At 39.9% G+C, this 22,464-nt stretch overlaps 1 long non-coding RNA gene across 1 annotated transcript in view; it reads left to right on the top strand.

The window, feature by feature from the left end:
- The first annotated feature begins 2,191 nt into the window (after positions 1-2,191).
- Positions 2,192-22,464, top strand: part of LOC119029970 — a 104,387-nt gene continuing 84,114 nt past the window's right edge. The window contains exon 1 of the long non-coding RNA XR_005078141.1: positions 2,192-2,442. This is a non-coding gene — a long non-coding RNA (uncharacterized LOC119029970). The remainder of the gene's footprint in view (positions 2,443-22,464) is intronic.

Genomic DNA, 22,464 nt, shown 5'->3' on the forward strand with positions numbered 1-22,464 from the left:
TTACTGATGTTTATTTATTAAAAATCCTATTGTGCATGTATATTTTGTTAAAATACTGATACTCATCACAACAATATTGTTGCAATCTTGATATTGACCTATTAAGTTAAAAATATTTGAATTAAAATTGAGTTTTTGAAGCAAGATGCCAAATATATCAGGGACTTAAATTATCACCTCAAGGATGCATCCCTCTTCATACCAGTCTAATGCAGTTTACATCCATGTCAGTCCAGACTCGTATGATAAACTAAGTAATGAAGACTTAAGAATATTTTTAAAATGTAGTCCAGAGTGAAATCAAAGGTATCATTATACTGATATGAATTATTCAAGTGATAAACATGCACAGTTAAAAAACAAATGATCAATATATATATATTTTATATAATATTTTCATCGTGATCGGACAGGTGGATGGGCGACCAGAGAACACGAAGCCTCTGACCATGGCCATGTCTTGTGCGGGGTCATAAAAAGCATTTTTTTGTTTTTAATGAAAGGCCCTAACCCTAAGTTTTGTGTAGGAGCACAAATTTGCTGTTTCCACATTATGATCACATTCAAAAGGTAATCAAATGCAGCTGAAGAGTGCAAGATACCAGCGTAAGTTTTACATTGGACTGTTTGGCAAAAAGATACTCAAACGTCAATCCAGCTGGGAGGTGGTTTCTGTTTACCATCCGGTAACCAGTGTCATGCAACAAGCAACTCTTCTGCTCCAATAATGAATGTAAGGGGATGAACACAATTGTTCTGCTTTGATGGGGGGGGAAAGTGGGGGGTGGGGGGTGGGGGAGATGCACACGCTGGTTGAGGTGATCCTCTGAAACCTCAAAGTGTACCTGCGCATCAGAATGAGATCGCATGCCTCCGTCATGAGGGTGGTGATAATGTATGAAATGTAAATATCAGTTTGTGCGACATTTTCACCTACAAGCTGCACTTGATTGCTATTCATCAGCGGAGGGAGAAACTGGAGGTACTTAGGAGGGGAGTGGTGCCTATAGAGATGGAGTAGATTAGACCAGTGATAGATTTATGAGGACAGGGATCGCATGTGTGCGCGATGAGGGTGGCTTCATCCTGTAACAAGTAGCACTCAGACCGGCTGTTATCTGCTCTCAGGCTGCAGGAGATCTGAGGAGAACTTGTCACTCCCACAGCCCAGGCGAGATGTACAGATAGTGATAACAGAATGACAAATCACCATCACGTTGTAAAGCATCATCTCACGAAATTATTACCCTCGAATGTGAGCCGAAGTAAACTCCTTGCTTTCATCCACTTTACCCCAAGCAGGTCTTTATGTCTTGTGAAATTTGCACATGGAGAGGTAAAGGTTGTGTGTGTGTGTGTGTGTGTGTGTGTGTGTGTGTGTGTGTGTGTGTGTGTGTGAAAAAGAGAGAGAGAGAGAGAGAGAGACGGAGAGACAGCATGAAGGTCCATGGTCTGATAAGTGCTGAGGTGACAGCCGCCTCAGCTCAAGCTGGTGTATTGTCACACTGCCAGTATTTACACAGAGCGCTGAGGGATGGCCACCATGTTCCAGCCACAATAAGCCTCCATCCCTGCTCTCTACAGGGAGAGTCTTTCCTCCCTGCGGGGGGAAAACTCCCATCAGAATACATTGTATGTTTTGCCTCGTCTTGCATGCAATTTGGTATTTAATTATTTATGACATGATTGTGTTTTGCTTTGGAATCTATTTGATGGTGAGACGCACATTGTGGATTTCATGCTTGATAAGGTAAAGTGAGCACGCACATGTGTGAGAAGGAAAATATGCAGTGGAAGTGTTTGTATCATTACGAGTACGCAGGTACAGATACATTGTCAGCATCTTTCCCCAAAAAAGTACTTGGCATAATGTCCCCCTTTAACATTGACTTTAGACACTGGCCACAGATTTGCCCAGTTGGTAAATCCTCTTCTTATATTTCTATAAAATTCTATTATGTTGCATTGTGTTTATAGGAGTAAATAAAAGCTACCTCCACTAGTACAGAGAAGATATGTTTACAGCAGCCCAATGTTGTAAAAACTGTTGCCTTTTTTGATTTTATTTTGCTGATTTGATGTTTTCTCAAAAAGGACAAAATAAAACCTGTGATGTCATTAAATTGAGAGATAAAATACATGTTACTGGCTGCAGCATATCTCGCCTTCCTTGATGCACAAAGATGGTGAATTCAGTCCGCCATTGCTCCGCGCGCCTTCTCCATTGCGCAGCAGTTAATTACTTCGCAGTAAAACCGCGATCCTGTTCCAATGGCGGCAGCTCACGTAGCATTATGGAGATGCTAACCCGGGACTTCCTTTTGTTTTTATCGCTTTGTGTGACAATTTGTGGCGTCAGGTGCGAAGTGTTTTCCCTAAAGACGAAGGCCTCTTTTCAGAAAAGGATTTATTTGCTAGCTGAGAGGAGCCTCCTTCAACAAGGTAAATGAAGCTATCCTGAGCTAATTGAAAGCTTCTGCTGTTTTTAGATGGTGCTAACATTGTGCTAACTATCTTGCCTGTTTGCTATTTGCTGCTCATGTTGCTAATGTCGATTAATTTAATTTGTATTGGATTAAGGGTTTCCTTTTGACAGTTATCATTTTGCAAATGCTAATAATGTCTAAGTATTATACAACTTAGCCCTTTTTAGCCCAGTGTGGCTTTAGCAATGTAGCTAGCTAAACATGACTGGAATTCTACTTTCTCACACTTCATTCATACATGATTCCTTCCCTGGACTGTTTACTCAATACAGCTTTCTTTAGGGCCAGATATGCAATATTCAGCTAAGCATGTGATAAACGTTTAACTTCTGAAGAAATTAGTTTACTTGTTTCTGTGGTTAAGTGCTACACTTCATTCAGTCAATACTTTTAAGCACTTTGTGTCAGTCCACCACCGATAATGTGTTTATATTCTAATGTCGTAACATTTTAATCAGAGAGCATCTGATCTAAGCCATTATTTATTTGCCTACTGGCTGACTTGTCTTAGTCCGATGCCTTGTAACAGGTGGATAGTTGGATTTAAATTGTTTCCATGATGATGTTTGTAAGGAGCTGAATGCAGGGAGAAGTTTGCTGTTGTCACCCTTCAGTATCTGCTGTTTGTGGATAGTGATGAGGTCATAGCAAAGATGCTGAATATCAGCTCTATACATAATCTGAATTCACTGTAAAATGTGTGCCCTGTGAGAACTTCCCCTTAGATCCCCTGGAATTGTTGGCAAATATTGTTTGAATGCCACAGCAACATCTCATCTACCCCTCGCTCACCACTAGAGGAAACCACACTGTGTCTAGCACTGTCAGTCCAGGAAACACATTTTAAATGAATGCTACACAGACAGGCTTGAGTGTCTGCAGTGTGTTTGATCGTGTGATGAGCGCCAACCTCAGACCCCGCAGCCCTCAAACTTATCTGCAACTCCAAACCCACAACTTTGTGTGTGTGTTACAGACAATAAATTTTGTGCACATGAAGTAATCCTTGTTGAAAGGCGTAGAGCTGAAACTGTGTGATTAAAGGGGGTTGTAGCTGGTGTTTTTTTTTTTTCAGGGCTGATACAGATTATTACAAATTAAGCAGAATGATAAGTGATATTTGAACCAACAATACTGTACATTTACAGTGAGAATGTACATCTCCGTGTCATTATTTAGAATTACTAGTTATCAGCTTGGTATATGTAAAATAAGGTAGTGCTGATCAATCCTGTTCATTGTCTATTCATCTGTTTAAAATGTATTCAGAAACATATTGTAGTGTACTGTCAAGCTGCAGTACACATTTTTTTAATACTTACTGGCTGCTTTACTGTTTCCTATTTTAAAACAGACTCCTGGCCAAAACCACGACCCATCGCTGTACAAAAAGGAATACCACATCCCATTTTCTCGGTTTTCTCTGGTCATGTAGCACCAATTTAAAAAATGTTGGTGTCCTTCTACTGTATAGACAGCCAAGTTTGTTCACTGGCCATCCTTCTATCAGCAAAGTGCAGACTAAAATTCTCAGATACCTGTGGTTGAGTATTTAATTTTTCTGCTATGCTTTTTAGTTTCTCCTCAATACGTTTTGGAGGCATTAGATATCTGTAGTTAGAGAGAGAGAGCTGGCTGCATCAGAGGCAAAGTAGCTTGTAATATGTACAGGTAGAGTGATGGTGTATCATCAGTCTGTGATAAGAATGGTGGACCTCTTAACAAGGGAAATATCTCTTTCATCCTCAATCTCAAGCGTGTTCCCCCTCTTAATGTCTCATCTGATCTCCCTAACGGCTTGTTTGGAGTAACTATGTTATTGTGCGGTATCTTAAAAGCCCCCAGACCCAGGCCTCTCGGATACATCTTTCCATGGACACACACAAACATACAGAGTCTGTCCTAAAGTCGTTTTGACTGTGACAGCCATAGATAAATGTAGACACACTAACCTGGCCAGTGAGCAGCACAACTTGCCTCTTTACTGTTCAGTTCCAATGCTGCTCAGGACTGGCTTACATAAACATAGTGGGAGTGTGTCCTTTTAAGACGCTTTTATTGTCCAGCTGTTTCTCAACCTCTGGATGTAAATTGTTGAGAGATTGGGATGGAGGGATGAGAGAAGAGGGGGTGAAAAGAGGTGAGGGGGTGGTTAATGTAGTTGTAAGTAGTGAGGGGATGGGGTTTTCTCTGAAGTAAGGCAGGAGTCATTTAGAGTAGTTTCAGTGTGTGTGTGTGTTTCTGCATCTGTATGTTTGTGCATGTGTGTCATTAATATGGAGGCATCACAGAGTTCAGAGAAACAAGATGTTTATTGAAACGTCTTCTCAGACCACTTACCATCCGTTTGTTATTGTCTTGTGGGTAGGCGAGAGTTGCAGGGGCAAAAAGACATGCAAAATGAAACAAATTGTATTTACACTGAATGGTTAAGAATCCCAGCGTATGCAAATGAAGGGGGGAAATCCCACTGCACACTGTTTTTGAAGCGGATGTAGCCTCACTATGACTGTGACACCAACACTGGGATAGAAATCCTTGAAAATATGTCTGCTGTGTAACTGTTGTACATTTCATTATATTTATTCGTTAGAGAGTGTCTCTCTGCTTTTCATGAGAGAGATTCTCCCATGCTTTGCAGTTGTAATCCACATGTCGGTTGATATGTCCATATACACATATGTCCACATACATGTCCACATACAGTAGTCAATAGAATACAATGCTGTTGTCTTTCTTGTTGTTATTTTTTCTGTTCTAAGCTATGGGCTACTCTTGTTTGGTCCATTTTGTCAGTTGGGATGCTGTAATTCACATCTCTCTTGCAAATCCAAGTATAGGATTAGATTATAAATTAATTGAATTGCATGATTTTTGACTAGTTAAAAAGATAAATAAACTAATTTCTCGTATGAAGGTTGGTTGAGGGTAAATAGGGTTGCTGTGGTACAGTGATATACTTGACTTTCTGTACCTGGGCCAGTCTGGTTGTAAAATTGATCATCTATAGGCTGATGGTTTGGCATCTGGAACAGAAGATCTGTGTGTGTTCTTGTGTGTGTATGGAGAGTGACAAACATAGGCTCAATGAATGCGGCTGTGGTCCTTTTGAACTGCCAAGGCTCTGCACAATCACATGCTGTATCTTAGATACAAGGTTTAAACATGCTTACACAGACACACATACATTGTCAGAGCTGTTCCAGCAGTCCATGGCAAAATGCCTCTGTTCTATAAACAAGAGACTGTATATTGCACAGTAAGCTCGTCTTCTTTTTGTTTCACATATGGGTGTTGTGAACAGTTGTCCAGAAATTGCCTCAATCACATGACACATAAAGATGATTCACTTAATGCTTTCTTTCAAGCCTTTTATGGCCTTTTGTGCTGGCTGTGGATTAAGTCTGATCCTACAGTTTTAGTATATGGACTTGGATAGACTTGGCAACAGAATGCATTTACATTTGCAGCAGGGCAGTCAAGGACGGTGCACCTTGAAAACGAAAAGGTTCCCTGCGGCTCTTTCAAGGGTTCATTCACATGAAACTCTGGTAAACCCTTTTGTAATTCTTCTTGAAAATACAGGCTACATTGTGAAGACAAATCTTGAGGACAACCACTACAGTTGCTGCTTCTGTTGCACTGTTAACTACTACTATCACTGTACTACTACTGCTACTGCTGCCCAGTGACGTGAAGTCAAGAAAGAAAGTTAAGGAAGAGCAACGGAAATGGGATTTCCCTTCCAGGACTGACATGTCGTAGATGTATTGTCTTCAGAATAGACCAAAATAGTAAAATAACCATCACAAACAACCAGGATGAAATAACCATAGATAGATTGTAAACATATAATATATGAACAATATGGAATATTGAAGGATGCCAGGCAACTTCAGGTGCTGCCAAACAGATGGGACCACTATAGCTTTATCGGTACAACTACAACTACTTGTAGTAGTACTACTTAATATACTATTAATCCTCGCCTCTTTTCAGTTTGGCCAAAACATTTGATCAACTAAAATTCAGGTTTTAAGAATATCATAGCAAACCGCAGGTAGTGAAAATTCTGAATGATGTACAATAGTTTGGGTGCTGGCTGAGTCATGCAAAATGTGGATGAAATCAGTTTTCAGTTGCTGTAGTAATCTGTATGGTTTGTAGGAGATGGCAGTACACAAATCAGATCTTATAATTCCCTATACTTGGGATACCTGCTCCAGAATTTCTGCTCATCAAAGTCCTTTGGCATGCTATTTACAAACAATGCTATGCACATTAATAATCCCATCATCTCATCCTGGTCTGAATAACCCAAAACAGCTTTATTTATATTGCAGATAACATAAAGTTCTCATCATGAGTGCCTTGTTTTGTCAGAGTTAAAACAAATGTGTACTCATCATTATACACAGGCAACCCCAACTTTAACAATCCATATTTTAACAGTTATGGCCGCTACGTATGCATTAGTTATCGTCAAACTTTTTTTGTCATATTACAAGATTTTTGGAGGGTGTTCAGATGAGTAAGAAATAATATTTGAAAATATATCAAATTAATTAGATCTCTACATAAAAATGAAATCTATTCTGAAGAAATTAATTATTTTGCTAGTGGTTGGTGAGAAGGAGAAGGGTAAAGAGATATACGGGCCCAGCTGTTCAGTGTTACAAGTCTTGACATCGTGTTTGTATTTAAATGCGTGCCCGCACACACACACACACACACTCTACTTCCCCAGCCCAGTAAAGTAAAAACACATCCAGCCTTATCTTGTGACACAGTGGCCACTTTGGTCCGTCAGGTGTCTTTTATCAAAGGAAGAACTCCAGAGGCTTTTTGTGCGAGTCACCAAAGAAACAACCAAAAATAAATTTAGCTTAGTTGATCTTGCGTCCCTCGGGATCTGACCTAGTATGGTGTCCTCTCTCTGACTGTCATAGGAGGGAGTTGTTGCGGAATCTTACTTGACTTTACATGGCATTGACAAGTTGTATGATCTAGTCAAGTAAACTTTCCACACCATGATTTCACTCAAAGTTAAAAAGAAGAAATGATCTAAATATATAGTAGCAGATTGGAGATGAAAGGAGACCTGATATCGCTCTCTCCATACGTCCACCTTCTCTCTCCTTCCATTTCCCCCTCTTTGCGGTGATGTAAGTGTTTTCGGACACTTCTTCTGTGGTATCTTTTTGTGGTTTGACCTGCATATCTGTGTTAGGATGGCAGTGAGGTGACTAAAAGGCTTGGGGAATAAAGAAGAAAGGAAGAAATTGAGGGACAGAGGTTTGTGTGTAAGAAAAAGAAAGAAAGGAAGATAGTCAATGCATGTGTGTTTGTGTGTGTGTGTTTGAGAGGACAGCGTCTTCAATGGGAGTCGGGTATCAGCTGCATAACCTCTTCAGTGTCAAGGGGGCCTCATCAGCCATGCATACAAAAGAGTGCCTGACACAATGAAATAGGGAATGAAAGGGATGGGGTTTCACAGCCGAGGCAGAAAAAAAAGGAAACATCATATCTCTCCCCTCCCTTTCTCTTTCTGTCTCACTCACTTTCTGTCTCTCTCTTAGTGTTTGTGAAACTACAAAGGGAGAAACACCTGAGCCCCTTGTTTGGGCAGCACTATGTCATAGAAGGAATGTGCCACTGTGTGTGTGTGTGTGTGTGTGTGTGTGTGTGTGTGTGTGTGTGTGTGTGTGTGTGTGTGTGTGTGCGCGCGTGTGCGTGTGTGTGTGCGTGTGTGTTTGTGTGCGCATCCACAGGTGTATGTGCGTGTCTGTTTGGGTGTTTGGATGAGAGGGAAATAACCGCAGCCAGCATACCTTACTTGCCTACCTACCTGAGAGTCTTTGAACGTTCCCCAGCTGTATGGTGGCCCATTCAGTGATCAGTGGCTCACATAAAGTGTTTGATCACACAGTCTGAGTGGGTATCTGATGAAACCTGTTTGTTGGCTAGGGAGAGACTGATGTGCCGGCTTGCTGATATTTTAGACTGATATTGGTGCTTTACTTAAAATTAGGATCAGGGAAATCTCTAGCATGCAACAACAACCTCTCATTTTGTTGCTCTACATGCATACCAGTGCCCCAACTCCTGCTGTTTCAGATAATCAGTCAATCAGTCAGAGTAATATAATGAAACACGGCTACTGAACACCAAAGGAAAGGCTCTTTACAGTAAAAAGACGGGTACAATTAATAGTATTAATCAGGGCCATATTCTTAATAGTTTCTGATTATCAGTGTCCTGCCACTGTGTCTGCTCCTCCTGATGTACTAAATTTAAAACGTGATAAGTCTTTATCACATCTGTGCTTTTTCCTTCTATGACAAGTCAAAATGTCTGCTGTGTAAAAGGGCCATGATGAGCTTGAGGAAGTGTCTTGGTGATGTCTGAATGTTATTATCATAGTGTGGGTTGCTGTTGTTGTTGATGATGATGGCCTTAGTGAAAGCTTCACTGAAAATCACTTTATTGCTCTACCCGTATTATTCTGATGTTTTAGAGCACAGAAAAGCACTTGTGGTTGTTTACAGCAATGGATGAGCATTTGTGTGCCACAACAAAGGAGCGATGAAAAGGGACAGTACAGGGTTCTGTTTTACCTGTTTTACCACAAAAAGCAATTAACCACCTCAGTCCTGACTGATGAGTCATGCTCACATATACTGTTAAGATTTATATATTGATAGGAAAAATAATCACACGAAGATAATGATGTCAAAGAAACATTTGTAAGTTTATTGAACAGTGCTTCAATTTGTCTGAGTCTCTTTTGTTACCATTCTGTCCATGTCTCACATACTTTAATCAACAAAAAACATAATTACCATCTGGGATTTATTGTGTCAAGTGAGAATATTGGAAAGTGCTGACAGCAAATATGCCACTCTGAGCTTTGCTCCATAGGGACTGAGGAGATTTTATTTTGGCATCATGGCTCTGTTTTGTACATATCTCCTTGTGAAGTTTTGTTTACTGCCACAAAAAAATGCACGTTTTATTGGAAACCCTGAAGACATATGATACTGCTTGAGGAGGAGAGATGCCTAGAAGGTAGCAGACATGAAAACTGAGGTTATGAAGGCTGAAATTTAAAAGAGGTCACATCAGCTTATCTATCGCACGGTGCTTTAAGTAGGTTTGCAGACTTTATCATTTAAATATGACATGCCCAGCTATTGATTTTCACACTACACTACTGTGGTAACAGACAACAACAATGTAAAAATAAATATTGTATGACAGTTCAGACTGACTGCAAACAGACATTAAAAACAGAGACCAGTCAATGCCCTGCCAGCTGAGCAGACATGAATAATATATGTCAGACTTCGGCACAATGAACAGATTACATGCAGAGAAAAATAACAGCGGTTGCATGGTGCCAGACGAGACACTAATTTTTACATCAATCACACAGGAGAGATGCTGTGCCTTGCAAATGTTTTCAGGCTGGTTGTAAATGTGCCTAGCAGCAAATACAAGCCAGTCCATCTCTTGCATTGTTCTTTTTTTGATCATTCCCAAATCTTTACAACAAAGCTTATTGTTTTCATTCTGATACTCATTTTGTTGTCATGTTAGCGCTTATGCTCAGTGTAGCTGTCCTACACTTATTCATTTCCATAACTTCTTGGTTGCTAAATGGTGTATCAGAATTTTCCTACGTCTGCTGCATGAACAGGAAACACACATGACGATGTGATACTGGTAGATTGTGATACAGCTCCATGCCATGTACACTACATAATGTTGTAGTTAAAAATGATAGAATCCACAAAGTATTCCACAAAGACATATGTGAGAGTTTTTTTAGAGCTTGAGGTAGCGCAGAATTTGAGGGAGGTGGTTCCCCTGTAAGGGCTGAAACACATATCCTGTGTCAGCAGCGCGTGACTGCTGCGTTACTGAGCGGCTGTGGCTCAGACGTGCATTTCTCCATACACACAGTGCTGCTGCCAGCCCTATTTTTTTTGTGTGGCGTTTGCCTTTTGATAAAATGATCAATAAAGATTATGACTTGATTCTCCGTTCCAGAGAGGAAGAAAAGAGAACAGCACGTGTCTCAAAAACATAAGCAAGACTCCCAATCTGTGGATGAGGTGCAGCTGTATCCTCTCATGAGACGTGTGCGAGCCACGTTGCAGGCTTTGTGTCTGCTCTGACCTGTGTACATGCCGAATTGAAAAGCAAGATAGTCCGCCACACACACTCAGCTTACTATACGCAGAATATGCGTCTCAGCAATAATTCTCTATGGAGGAAAAACCCTGGCTACTTCTGCATTTGTTCCTTGATATGACGGTCATTCTTTACATGACTGCTCGATGTCACTTGACAGGAAAAAGTAAACACAGGTTGAGTAAGTGTATCAACAAATGACCAATGCTGTTGTTTTCTGGTGAGGACAGGCATCACACCACGTTTCTGACACACTCAAACCATTGTTACATTGTGTGGTACTGAAAGATTAAATGATGGTGAAGATAATGACTAACAGATAGGAACGCTCAAAGAGAGACACACCAGTTCAGAGAAATAAACAGAGAGGGGGGAAAAAATTCAATAGAAGCCAGGGAACCCCTCGTTAGCGTGACAGCACAATGAGTCACCTCTTGGGATGGTACTAAAACTTTGATTTAGAGATTTATTTGTGAAACTGTGACGTGTTTGTGCAGCCAGACCCGCACCTTGCAGCATCACAGCTCAGCCTGCCAGGAGAGCACACCAGAATGAGACAGCATGACCTACCAAAGTATTGTTTTTAAAGTGTATGAGTGGGTTTATAATTTTGTGAACATACGTATGTGTGTGTGAATGCATGAGATGTTCCTCAGCTGTTGCGGGGAAAGCACAGAAGTCAGGCTGAAAATGAGCTGTGGGGAGTTAAGATAAAGAATAACAGATCTAACAAGCTCTGTCACTCATTTCTTTGTACAGTTTTTAAGTATAAGATTTAATTTAGTACAGCATATTCAAAGAATGGGTAAGATGGTAAGATTGTGTGTCTGGTTAGAAGAAAGCCTGTTCTGGTTAGTGATTGAGAACAAAGAACACCATGTACACCATGCTGAACTCTGAGAGGACTTCAGTACAAAGCAGTTGTCAACTTAACCCCTCACACAGAAGAAGTTTGCTTAAGACAGAGCATTGAAGTTAGCCGCCACAACATCATCAGTATCATTGTTTATAATTAATAGTAATAATCAAATCAATTAGAAACTTCATATTTCTGTGTTTGTATGGTGAGAAAATCTAAAGCTCTGAGCTTGAAAATTCAGTTGATTTTTTTTTCCAGCCTTTCGAGTTGATCCTTACTTAGAGATGGGATATTGTTTTAGCACAATGGGTGTGCATTTGTCTCTGATTTTGAGTGTGGTTTGTCTGAGTGCCTGATAAAATCTGCACTTAGTCATAGAATTCTCCTCAGTCTCTTTCCTGGTGATAAACTGAACCCAGAGACCACAACCAACTCTTGTTGCTCTTAAGATAATTCTTGAGCAGTTACACTTTCTTTTCAGGCATGGAAATCAAATTTTGCAAAAACAGCTATTGAATCTTTGAAACCAGATGCGGAAGTGGTCACGCTTCAGCATCGTCTGCATGCGATACCATCCACAATGTATAACAAATTAAAGAAACACATGGAAAGTGAGTAAAACAGTATGCAGACAGATATATTTTGTCACAGGGAAGGCAGATTGACATTAAGAGGCCTAAACTCCTAAACACTCAAGCAGAGGGTCATGAGTACTATGATGAAAATCAACCCAAAACAGAACCAATGTGTTACCGCAAGGGGTGGGAAAAACAGAGCAACTTATGATAGGAATCATGATTTGCTGCCTGAAAGTAGTACCACAATGCAGTGATTCTGTAGAAATTGATATACTGTCAGACAATGTAAAAATACATCACAATATTCATGTAAGTGAATAAGAAAAAAGTCCCCTACAAAAACAAAGCAGGAATTATATATTTATTTACTGCATTGTGGTGTCAGTTTCACAGAATTTGAAAAATAAGTTGATTGCTTGGCTTTCCAACTTACCAGTCTCCACAATAAGATCAGGATGATGATGATTCTTGTGTATCACGCAGTCTTTGACATTTTGTCCCAGCCCTATTTAGCACTTTGATTTTGGAGAGGTGAATCTAGTCTGTCTCACAAAAGATATTTTCAGACAGGTTCTGAACCTGCATAACAAACAGGAACACAATATACTGTATATATATTTATTATTATTATTATTTTTATTTTCCTTTTTATTGTTTCCTTTTAAAGCAGTGACAATTCTGATGAACATTGCAAGCATATTATATCAAATTAGAACAATATTTGACTATATGTAATAATACTGTACAGTATAAAGTCTGTCGGAGTCAAACTACGATTATTATTATTTTTATTACAAAACCTCCATGCCAACACAATTTCTGATCTAAATTAGTAGTGAAATAGAAGATGAGGTCTTTGTTTTACTGTACACTGCTTCACATGCATATGTTGATATTTCAAGTTTTGTTTACAAAATGCTTTAGCCATTTGTAACAATTAGGGCAATCGATGAATGCCAAATAATTTTCCATGATCTACTCACATTAGTTCAGGATGTTTATTCCATTTTTTTCCACACACCTGGAATTTGAAGGTTTTTTTTTTTACTTCTCTCCAGTGCAGATGTGGATAAGCGTGTGTGTGTGTGTGTGTGTGTGTGTGTGTGTGTGTGTGTGTGTCTGTGTCTGTGTCTAAGAGTACTGTCTTTGTTCCTTCGTAGCGTTGGCGGTGTGTTTTGAAACATTACCTCTCACAACCCGGCCTGCACGTGGATTGCTACACATGCCAGGTCATCACCAGGCCGGCAGAGTGTGTGTGTGTGTGTGTGTGTGTGTGTGTGTGTGTGTGTGTGTGTGTGTGTGTGTGTGTGTGTGTGTGTGTGTGTGTGTGTTTATGTAGGAGGGTGCACACTAATGTCTGGGTGTTTCTTGATTATTCTGTAGTCTATGGAGGTATAAGGTTAACTAGCTGTACCGCTTGGGCTGAAAGACTACCCAGGAAGGTGCATCATCATCATCATCATCATCCTCATCAAAACTGAACATATGACTTCATGAGGACAGTAAAAAACTGGCTTTTAACATTCATCTGTCTGGATGTAATTACATTTTTTCCTTCTTTACCATTTCTTGTTTGCTGCAAACTTAGATCTATACAGGTATCCATATTGGATTCACTGTTAGTTGATGAATACAGTCTTTTTCCTACAGAAGCGTTTAAAAGGTTATTAAAAGTTGATAATGTAATAATAATTTGGTTTTTATGGGTTTTTGAAGTATGTAATTCTTTAATAGTTTTTCCTCACCTCTGATCTCATGGTTGTACGTGCTTAAGAGACAGAATTTTCACCGTTTCAGAGAAACATCAAGTTCAATATCTGATATGTGACGATAAAGAGACAGAACTGCTGTAAAGAAAAAAACTTAAGTGTTTGACTAACGTCAGACTGTGTTACTACATTTCCTCCTCCCATTAAGCAATGTCTGTGTTTCAGTATGCATGTGTGAATGGATGCTTGTGTCCATCCATGTGCGTGTGTTTCCCTGAACAGTCCTACAAATTCCCAACTCTAAAACAAATATAGCAGGAGGTCACGGTTAAAGATGGGCCAAAAGGGACACCACAAAGAGAAGAAGAGGGAAAGAAATGTTAAATAAACCTCACTGCCTCCAACAGCTCTGTTTATCTATCAGAGTTTACTGGTGACTCACTCTGAATATATGTTTTCATTGCTTTTATGTGTATATGTTTGCCTCTGTGTGTATACGTGTGTAAGCAAAAGCTGACATTTGCTTGGGTGACACGTGTACCTTTTGTATGTACATTTGAAATGTTGTGTTATTTTCGCGCCTTTTGTATACGCTTTTCAGGGGGTGTCCCCGAATGGAAGTGTTAGAGCATGTACACGTGCAACATATCTGTGGTTAACCTGGGGTGGCCTACTGTCACTGCTGGTATGTTTTGAAGTGTATGTTTTGTTTTCTTGCGTCAGCTACTGCGACTGCCTCACTTGTGGTTGAATTGAGGGTAAATCCAGTCATCAATCTTGTCCAAAGAGAGATTAGTGATGTCACACAGTCTTCCAATGATCTGTCCGGATGATGAATGTTTCTCTGCATTTGTTAAATGTTACCCAATTTCTTTTTCTTAATCACTTTTCTGTGATTCGATGTTGAATTCTGGATACATCTAAGTACCAAAATTCAATATACAATTGTTTGTTTAGATATATATCCATTTTATGATTTATACAATGAACAACACTTTTGTTTAGATGTATATTTTATGATTTCTGAAGTTGCATACAATGAACAACACTTTGGTAAATCAACTAAACTAAAAAAAAAGACTCAAGCTTACGGTGTTTCCTATCCTATTCTGACTTGTAAAACCCCAGATTACTGTTCTGTCTGCTTGTCACATAAAAGTTATTTGTCATCATATATACAGCACAGTGTTTCTGTGGTACCGACTGTAAAGATTTCAAGTTGAAATGTTTTTGCCCATCAGTATTTTTTTGGATTTCAATGATGATGACTATGAGAAAATGTCAGACTGAGGGTTTTTATTTAACCATAGTTGAATCCACTGTAAGTTCAATCATAGACATGCACACACAGGTGCTGATCGGTTTTCTGCTACTTTCCATCTTGATCTCTTCTGTTTGTGATTTACTTTATAAAACCTGTTCTGCAAGGTCAGGTGCTTCACTGTACCAAACATGTTTTGGGACACTTTGTGCCCATTACTCAGGTTTGTGTATTTCTGAGTGGTACGCAGTTACTTTTGGGGTGATTGTATTAACAAAAGGGTGAATCATCCCACCCCTGGCTCGATGTCTTCCCACCGGGGACTATTGTAAATATTTGAGAGGAACTGTTGACATGAAGATAACACTGACTAATGGATATACAAGCCTGGACTCAGAAAAGCACTGATGGGTCTGTGGGAGTGACGGAGGAAAGGATGCGTGGGAGAGATATTAGAAGGGAGACAGAGAGGGAAGAAGGAGGGATGGAAATGTGGTAAAAGACAAAAAGTAGAGAGGGAAGTAGGAGTGGGACATGTGGAGAGAAAGGAGTGACATAACTGAGGGGGAAGTGGGGAAAAGAGATGGTGTGGTGGAAAAAGAGGTGGCAAGCAAAAGGCAGGTGGCAGAAATAACAATGCAAACTGAAAATCTAAACAAATGAATACTGTAGTCTTTCCACTAGAAAAGACACATGTAGTACTCAATAATTGTAATTATTCTAATAAAAATTACCTTAAATTACAGTATATTCTAGTGTAAGTCCCAACTTTTGAATGTACACCACAGTGTTATTTTGATGAGTGAAAAGAAAGAAGCAAAAGGATAGAAGGAGGCTGAAAGGGGAAAACTTTCCATTCCAGCACTGGTGTTTAGTTTGAGATTATATCAATATTGATAAAACTGTCTGTATCCCTGATTTCAGGCAGATTACCTTTACTCCTCTGAGAAGCGAATAATGGCAGAAAGGAGACGACTGCTGCTAATACACAACCTGATACCAGGCCCTGAATGAAGTCTGTCTCTGTGTCATTTGCCGTGATTAAAATGTTGGAGATGTAATCATGTTTGTACTTTTAAAATGATAAAGATTACGGTGACTTCCATTAACAAAAGAAAGGTTTGTGCAGGATTTAGCCTTGAGATTAGGCAAAGCACAAACAAATGATTTCTTCACTACTTTCAAGTAAAGTCTGTTTTTGTTATTCTTTGCAAGATTTGCTGGGAAACAGCGTTCAAATGTTTAGATATTAGCACTGGAGTCAGGTTACGGGATGAATTCTTTAACAGCAAGTCTGACAGCCTGATTATCTACTTCTGCTGCTGTATGCTCACGCACGTTCACAGTCTCCATGTTGGACCCCATAAATCATGTCATAGTACTGGATAAAACACTGCAGACAGAAAAAGCCTCTGGTACTGTAGGATCGATTAAGTGGGGGTGGGGGGGATGGGTCAGGTAGTTCACGCAGGTAAAACCAACGAAGAGGAGGAGGACTATTTAATGCAGTTGGCTTGACCGAAACTTCCTCTGCAAAGAAGACAGCTTGCCTCATTGTCACTATCAAGCCCCCGCATGTGATGCACTGGGGACTTTTTCGCAAAAGCTTGTTGTGCATTGTGAGCTTGCATTGTGAAAAACGCTTCTTTAAAACACCAACAAGAAAAAAAAAAGCCTCACAACCCTCAGAAACGACTCGTTTTACTGTCCGAATTTGGCCAGTTCAGTCCAGTAAAATTTGGAGGGTCTAGAGGAGCCACCTGATTTCATTTTTATTTTTTATTTATCCCTGGCGCATGCTCTGTGGCACCCCAGCTGGACAGCCACTGCCACAATCAAAGTCTGATCCTGTGGGAAACACTGAATAATGATCAGTTCCCTATAAACCTGGCTTTCTTGCTGCAGTTCCCTCTGCAATTGAGCAGAAAATCTGTTTTGCGGATAAAACAGGAGGTTAATTGAGAATCCAGTCGGGTTGGCAGCCTGGCACCATTTCTGTCTGCTTGCACACCTTTTTTAGACTAAACAATTGAATATATTATTCTCATTATTTGTGACTCTGAGGAAAATGCTGTCTTTCCAACAATAATGCCACTTTTGAAACCCTACTTTCAGTAATTCTTATGGGGTTTGGCATATTTAAGAGACATCTCTTCAATAAAAGTGTTCTGCAGAGTTTTTCCAGCTCAATAGAATCTGGTGAATGTTCTTGAGATTGTTGTCCCAAAACAAACACATTGCTCTTCAGAGTTAGGATGGCTTCACTATGACTAAAAGTTGAATCTGTTATGTAGCAGCAAGCAGAAACACTAAGCAGCAAGAGAGTGACACTTTTTCCCTTAAAAGGAGGAAAACGTACTAACTCTATTTGTGGGGTTCACTTTTATCCAATACTGATGTGGATGACATTTTAGAGTCGGGTGACTCAAAGTTCTGCATCTTTACATTTCTTATGGTGCTTTTTCTGTTCTGGCCTGTATGTCCTTAATGTTACTATTTGTAACTTGACTATATCCAGCCCAGGATCAAGTGTTTGGCTGCCTAGTCTATATTATGCTCTTATATACATGCTTTCTTGTTCATATATGTTGCCATACACTGTTCTGTTTCTTTTACAAATGTCCTGGTTAAGCACGTAAACATGTTTTCCTTTTTCATCCTGTGGCAAATGACTAACAAGATGCAGAATCCCTTAATGTTTCATCAAATCAGTGGTTCAGCATGTATGACCACATTTTGACTTTTGATTATGGCATATCTATCAGGCCAATCAGTGCGATGTTTGCAAATAAGGTTATTGAGCTTTCTTTCGAGATCCACGACGTCATGTTTTTCAATAATATGACTAATGGGGTCTTTATTGGTACAAATTAAAGTGAAGTAATTTAAGTTAAATGAATGCCCTTACTCAGAAAATTGGGAATTAAGTAAAAAAAAAAACAAAAAAAAAAACAAACATTCATTGGCTTGCAGTGACAATGGAAAATACAATCATTCTCCAATGCTCCAACCATGAAAGGGGTATGTTAAGAATTCAGAATATGAGCAATGCCAAGGTTCAGTCAAATAACCATCATGGCAAAGGGGAAACCACAATCCAAGACATGGAATCTCAACAAGCCATGAAGAATGTCAAAAAGTAAGACTGTAAAAAAGTAGACATAAAGTCTACAAGGAGAAGGAAAGGAATCTTCAGTGGAGGTCTGGAGTGCATGCCCTATTTTACTCCAAAAATTCAACACACATGTTGAGCTATTGAAGTAATTGCATTGACTTACATCTTACTGACAAATATCAGGGAATTACCCTGATATATCCTGACTCAGGGTATTTCAAAGTCTGACACTGCTTATCCTTCTAGTCATGTCCAAAACAATATATTATTACAACATAAAAGACATGCTAATGACATTTGTCACTTTGGTTATTATTCTTTGTGTTACTTTTATTTGGGAATACTCATGGCCTGTTTTCCCACAGTTTTGGGGTATTTATAGGAAGTGTAATCATATCATGGTAGGTAATCCTGGATTGTGACTCCAATAAAGAATATGTTTTTTCATGCAAATGGCAGAAATTAGGCACTGAGGGCTATATAATTCCTCTAATAACCGTGTCACAGCCTGCACTGCTCCTGCAACAGCTGACCATCTTGATAAGCAGGCCAGCCTACACCGACTAACTTCCTGTTGTTTTCAGAACACTAGCATGCACCTGTCTCCTTTCACCTCGTGTAGTGTGTTTCCCTCACTTCTCTCATTTTGCACCACCCCTTCAGCACTCCCTCCTTTGAGAAGGCATGCCTCAAAGTTTCAAAACCTCTGCTCCAACACACCCCTTGAGACAAGTAAAACTGTTTTGTATTACATAAAATGTGCATCATAGGTGGGGCTCTGCACCCAACTCATCAGTGTCTTATGACAAACATGGGAATGCTTTCATCTTCACAGTTAATAGCAGTAACTAAACACACAAGTCCTTGGCAAGACCTTGGCAAGACCTGTAAATCATCAGCTCAAATTACCATCATGGAAAACATGGCACATTATTAATTTCACCATGAAATTAAGAATTTTATACATGAATGCCTTCTTGATTTAGTCATGCTGCAGTTTTGAGTCAAATCAAAGCATTAACATAGTTCCCAGAGATTTAGGGGGAGATGTGGAACAAAGTGAGTTTATCACTTGCCATTTTAATTGAATGCAGTGTTTGAGCTGTTACCCAACTTGTCAGTTAAGCCTCCGTATCTAGTTAAGTGTGTGTGTGCGTGCGTGCGTGTTCATGATTGTGTCTGTGTGTGTGCTCATGCATGTGCAAAGTTAAGTGTTCCAGGAATCAAAGTGAAATGAGAGGGAAAAAAAAGCTCGAGCTCCAAAGGACCTTAACTATGCCCTGAAGGGCAAGCACCCCCTGTCCCCCTACACACACACACACACACACACACACACACTCTCACACGCACACTCTTACATTCACACACAGACATATACACAGACACACATACACACACAGCAAAATAACCTGTAGCCCATAGGTGAACCCCAGAATGAGAAGAAAACAGAGCTGCATGCAGCCAGCAAAGCCTGTAAAAGTGAATAAAACAAAATCACCCATGGAGAAAAATGGAAGCCTATTTAACTTTCAGAGTAGACCTGAATCAAGTATTTCATACACTGTGCTAATATTTGTGGTGTGTTTTGACTGTTTCCCCCACTACTGTTGAGATTAATGACCCTTTGGGCCCTGTTTAATCATAATTGTGATCGTCATTGTGATATTTGTGATATTTTGGCCAGGTTGCTGTCCCCATATACATGTCTTTTTTTGTTCAGCAGTCACTGTATAGCTTTAAGTAACACAAACACCCAAGCAAGCAATATAAAACAGGAACACCAAGAACTTAGGAAGCACTTTTTCACATAAAATTCATGAATAAAACTACATATTATAGAGTCAAACAACAAACTGTCCCAAACTCTCCACCACCCCCTCCAGGCCCAACAACCTGAGTGATGAGCTGAAGCTCCCAAGAAATGCAAATGAATTGCTGAATATCCCGGTACCTGGCATTCTTTCTGCTTCAACAACAGCACACACCTGAGCCAGTACAGACCCAACAAGTCGGTGCAAACCCTGACAACCCATGCAACCCTTCCACCTGATGGTGCCCCAAATACATCAACACGTTGCCACAGAATGCCTGGTGGACCCAGGCCCCACGCATTCCACCACTTCCCAGCCGGGCCAAGATCAGACACCCATGGAATAAAGCCCACAACAGCAGCGGGCCTCCAACCCAGCCTGGTCCCCAAGCAGCTCCTGCAAAGCTCCTTAGAAACCCAAACTCCAGCCACGATTCCACCCGACTGTTGCCGCTGCTGCTGCTGTTGTTATGATGAGAAAATATGTCACAAAAAATGTAAACTTGTAGAAAAATATTTATTTTTATAATAACATTTAACATGTTGTCAGCAACATCAATGCATGCATCAGTGGATAACATGAATGTCCGTGTAGTCTCCTTTTAGGTACCCAAGGCTTTTTAGTGTTGTCACAAATGTGTGTTTGAACGCATATGTGCCCATATACTTGGTGTGGTGTGTGTGTGTGTGTCTCCTGGTCAAGGTAGGAGTGTGTGAGTCATGCTGCGTACAGCTGTGGTCCAGATGAAGGAGGCCACCTGCTCCCTCCCCTGCCTTAATTTTCTTCTTACCTCCATCATTTACACATTCTCCCAGACATACAAACAACCTCCAATTAGGCCAACCTTGACTCACTCTATGCCTGTACTTTACACACATACATGCTGCACACGCACGTACTTACTCTGCCTCCTTGTATTGGGTAGATACACATGTTGATGCTCTTTGTGTCTGTATGAAATGGATAAAGAAAACCCTAACCCAAAAAAAGCGGGGGGCAATGAGACATTTTATTAGAAGCTGTGCATTTAAGTCATTTTGTAATGTGTGCTTCAGTGTATTATTTGCAGAGATTAAACCCTGGACTTCATAAAATCCCAGACATGATTCTTCAACACCACCCTGGCTGACACAGTTGTGGTTTTTGGCAGGAATGGGAACTTGTGATCCAAGTTATATTAGTGCAAACATACCAAATCACAGCTATCCAACTTCAGACAGTTCTCTCTGTCTCAAGTATCTGAGGACCAGAACAAAAAAAAGTGAACAAAAACAAAATCATGAAAAAGCTGCTATTGGTTTAAAAGGATATTTTTATCTCTTTGCAGTTTGTCATATGTAGTGGTTATAATATTCTGGTTTGGTCAAAGTTTAAGAGACATTTTTTAGATTTAAAGTTGACGCTTAAAGTAGCCTTTGTCAGCAACATTCTCATTCCATTTTTACCAAAACTAAAGCATTACATGTGTACAGTATCAATATGTGGAAGTGACTTTACTTGTTTATTCATGTTATGCAATCCACCAAATCAAACATGAACATTTTCTTAGTCAGGAAGGACTGTATGCTTGTGGTTTGTGTGTTTGTGTCTCATTCAGTCACGGTGGTCGTTGGTTGGACCACACTAGGTGTGTGTATGTTTCTGTGTGTGTGCGTAAGTTCGGAGGGATGTTAATGTGTTGGTGTGTGTTGGAGAGGCTTGCATGCTACCTTGTGTTTGTGTGCGTGTGACCGTATCAACCAGCCGTATCAAATCTGAGGATAAATAAAAGGCATCGTTTTGCCTAATTTCACCCAGTCAACCAGCTAATCAACCTGAGATCAGTGTCCGTCCTGATTGGAGGAGGAGATGTGATCTGAACTCCTGTAGGTAGTACTAATTACCCAACATGCTGTTCTACTTGGGTTTCATCCTAGAATTGGTATTCCTAGATCACGTCTGTATTTTGCTCCCCTGTTCTCTGTTCAGGCACCGATATCTCACTGAAGTTTAAAGACATTTTACTTTGATTTTGGACATTTTTCTTTTATTGCCTTGTACACATTTGGATTATCGCAACTGACAAAGCAACTGACTTTAACACAGGTGTGTTGAAATATGGGGATCTTTTCCTTCCTCCAATCAAGGGGATAAGAACCAAGGGTGTCAAACTCTGTACAGACTGCAAGACCTACTGAGGCATTGTGATTTTAGATTTTGGGCTATGTAATTAAATAGACTTGAAATTGTCTTTCCATCCTATCATCTCAGCAGTGCATTTCTTATGGCCCAAGTTCCAAAACATTTGATGAATGTAGATTAATCCGACAGATGCATATTTACCGCATTGCTCAAAGTTACACCTACTCCATCCCAGCTTGTGACCCTTCCATGCAGTCATCCCAACTCAAACAACTACAACTACAAATGAATTACAAACATATTTGGTCATTGTAAAAACAGTGACTTC

Source organism: Acanthopagrus latus, chromosome 12, assembly GCF_904848185.1.
Source record: "Acanthopagrus latus isolate v.2019 chromosome 12, fAcaLat1.1, whole genome shotgun sequence".
NCBI classification, from domain to species: domain Eukaryota; kingdom Metazoa; phylum Chordata; class Actinopteri; order Spariformes; family Sparidae; genus Acanthopagrus; species Acanthopagrus latus.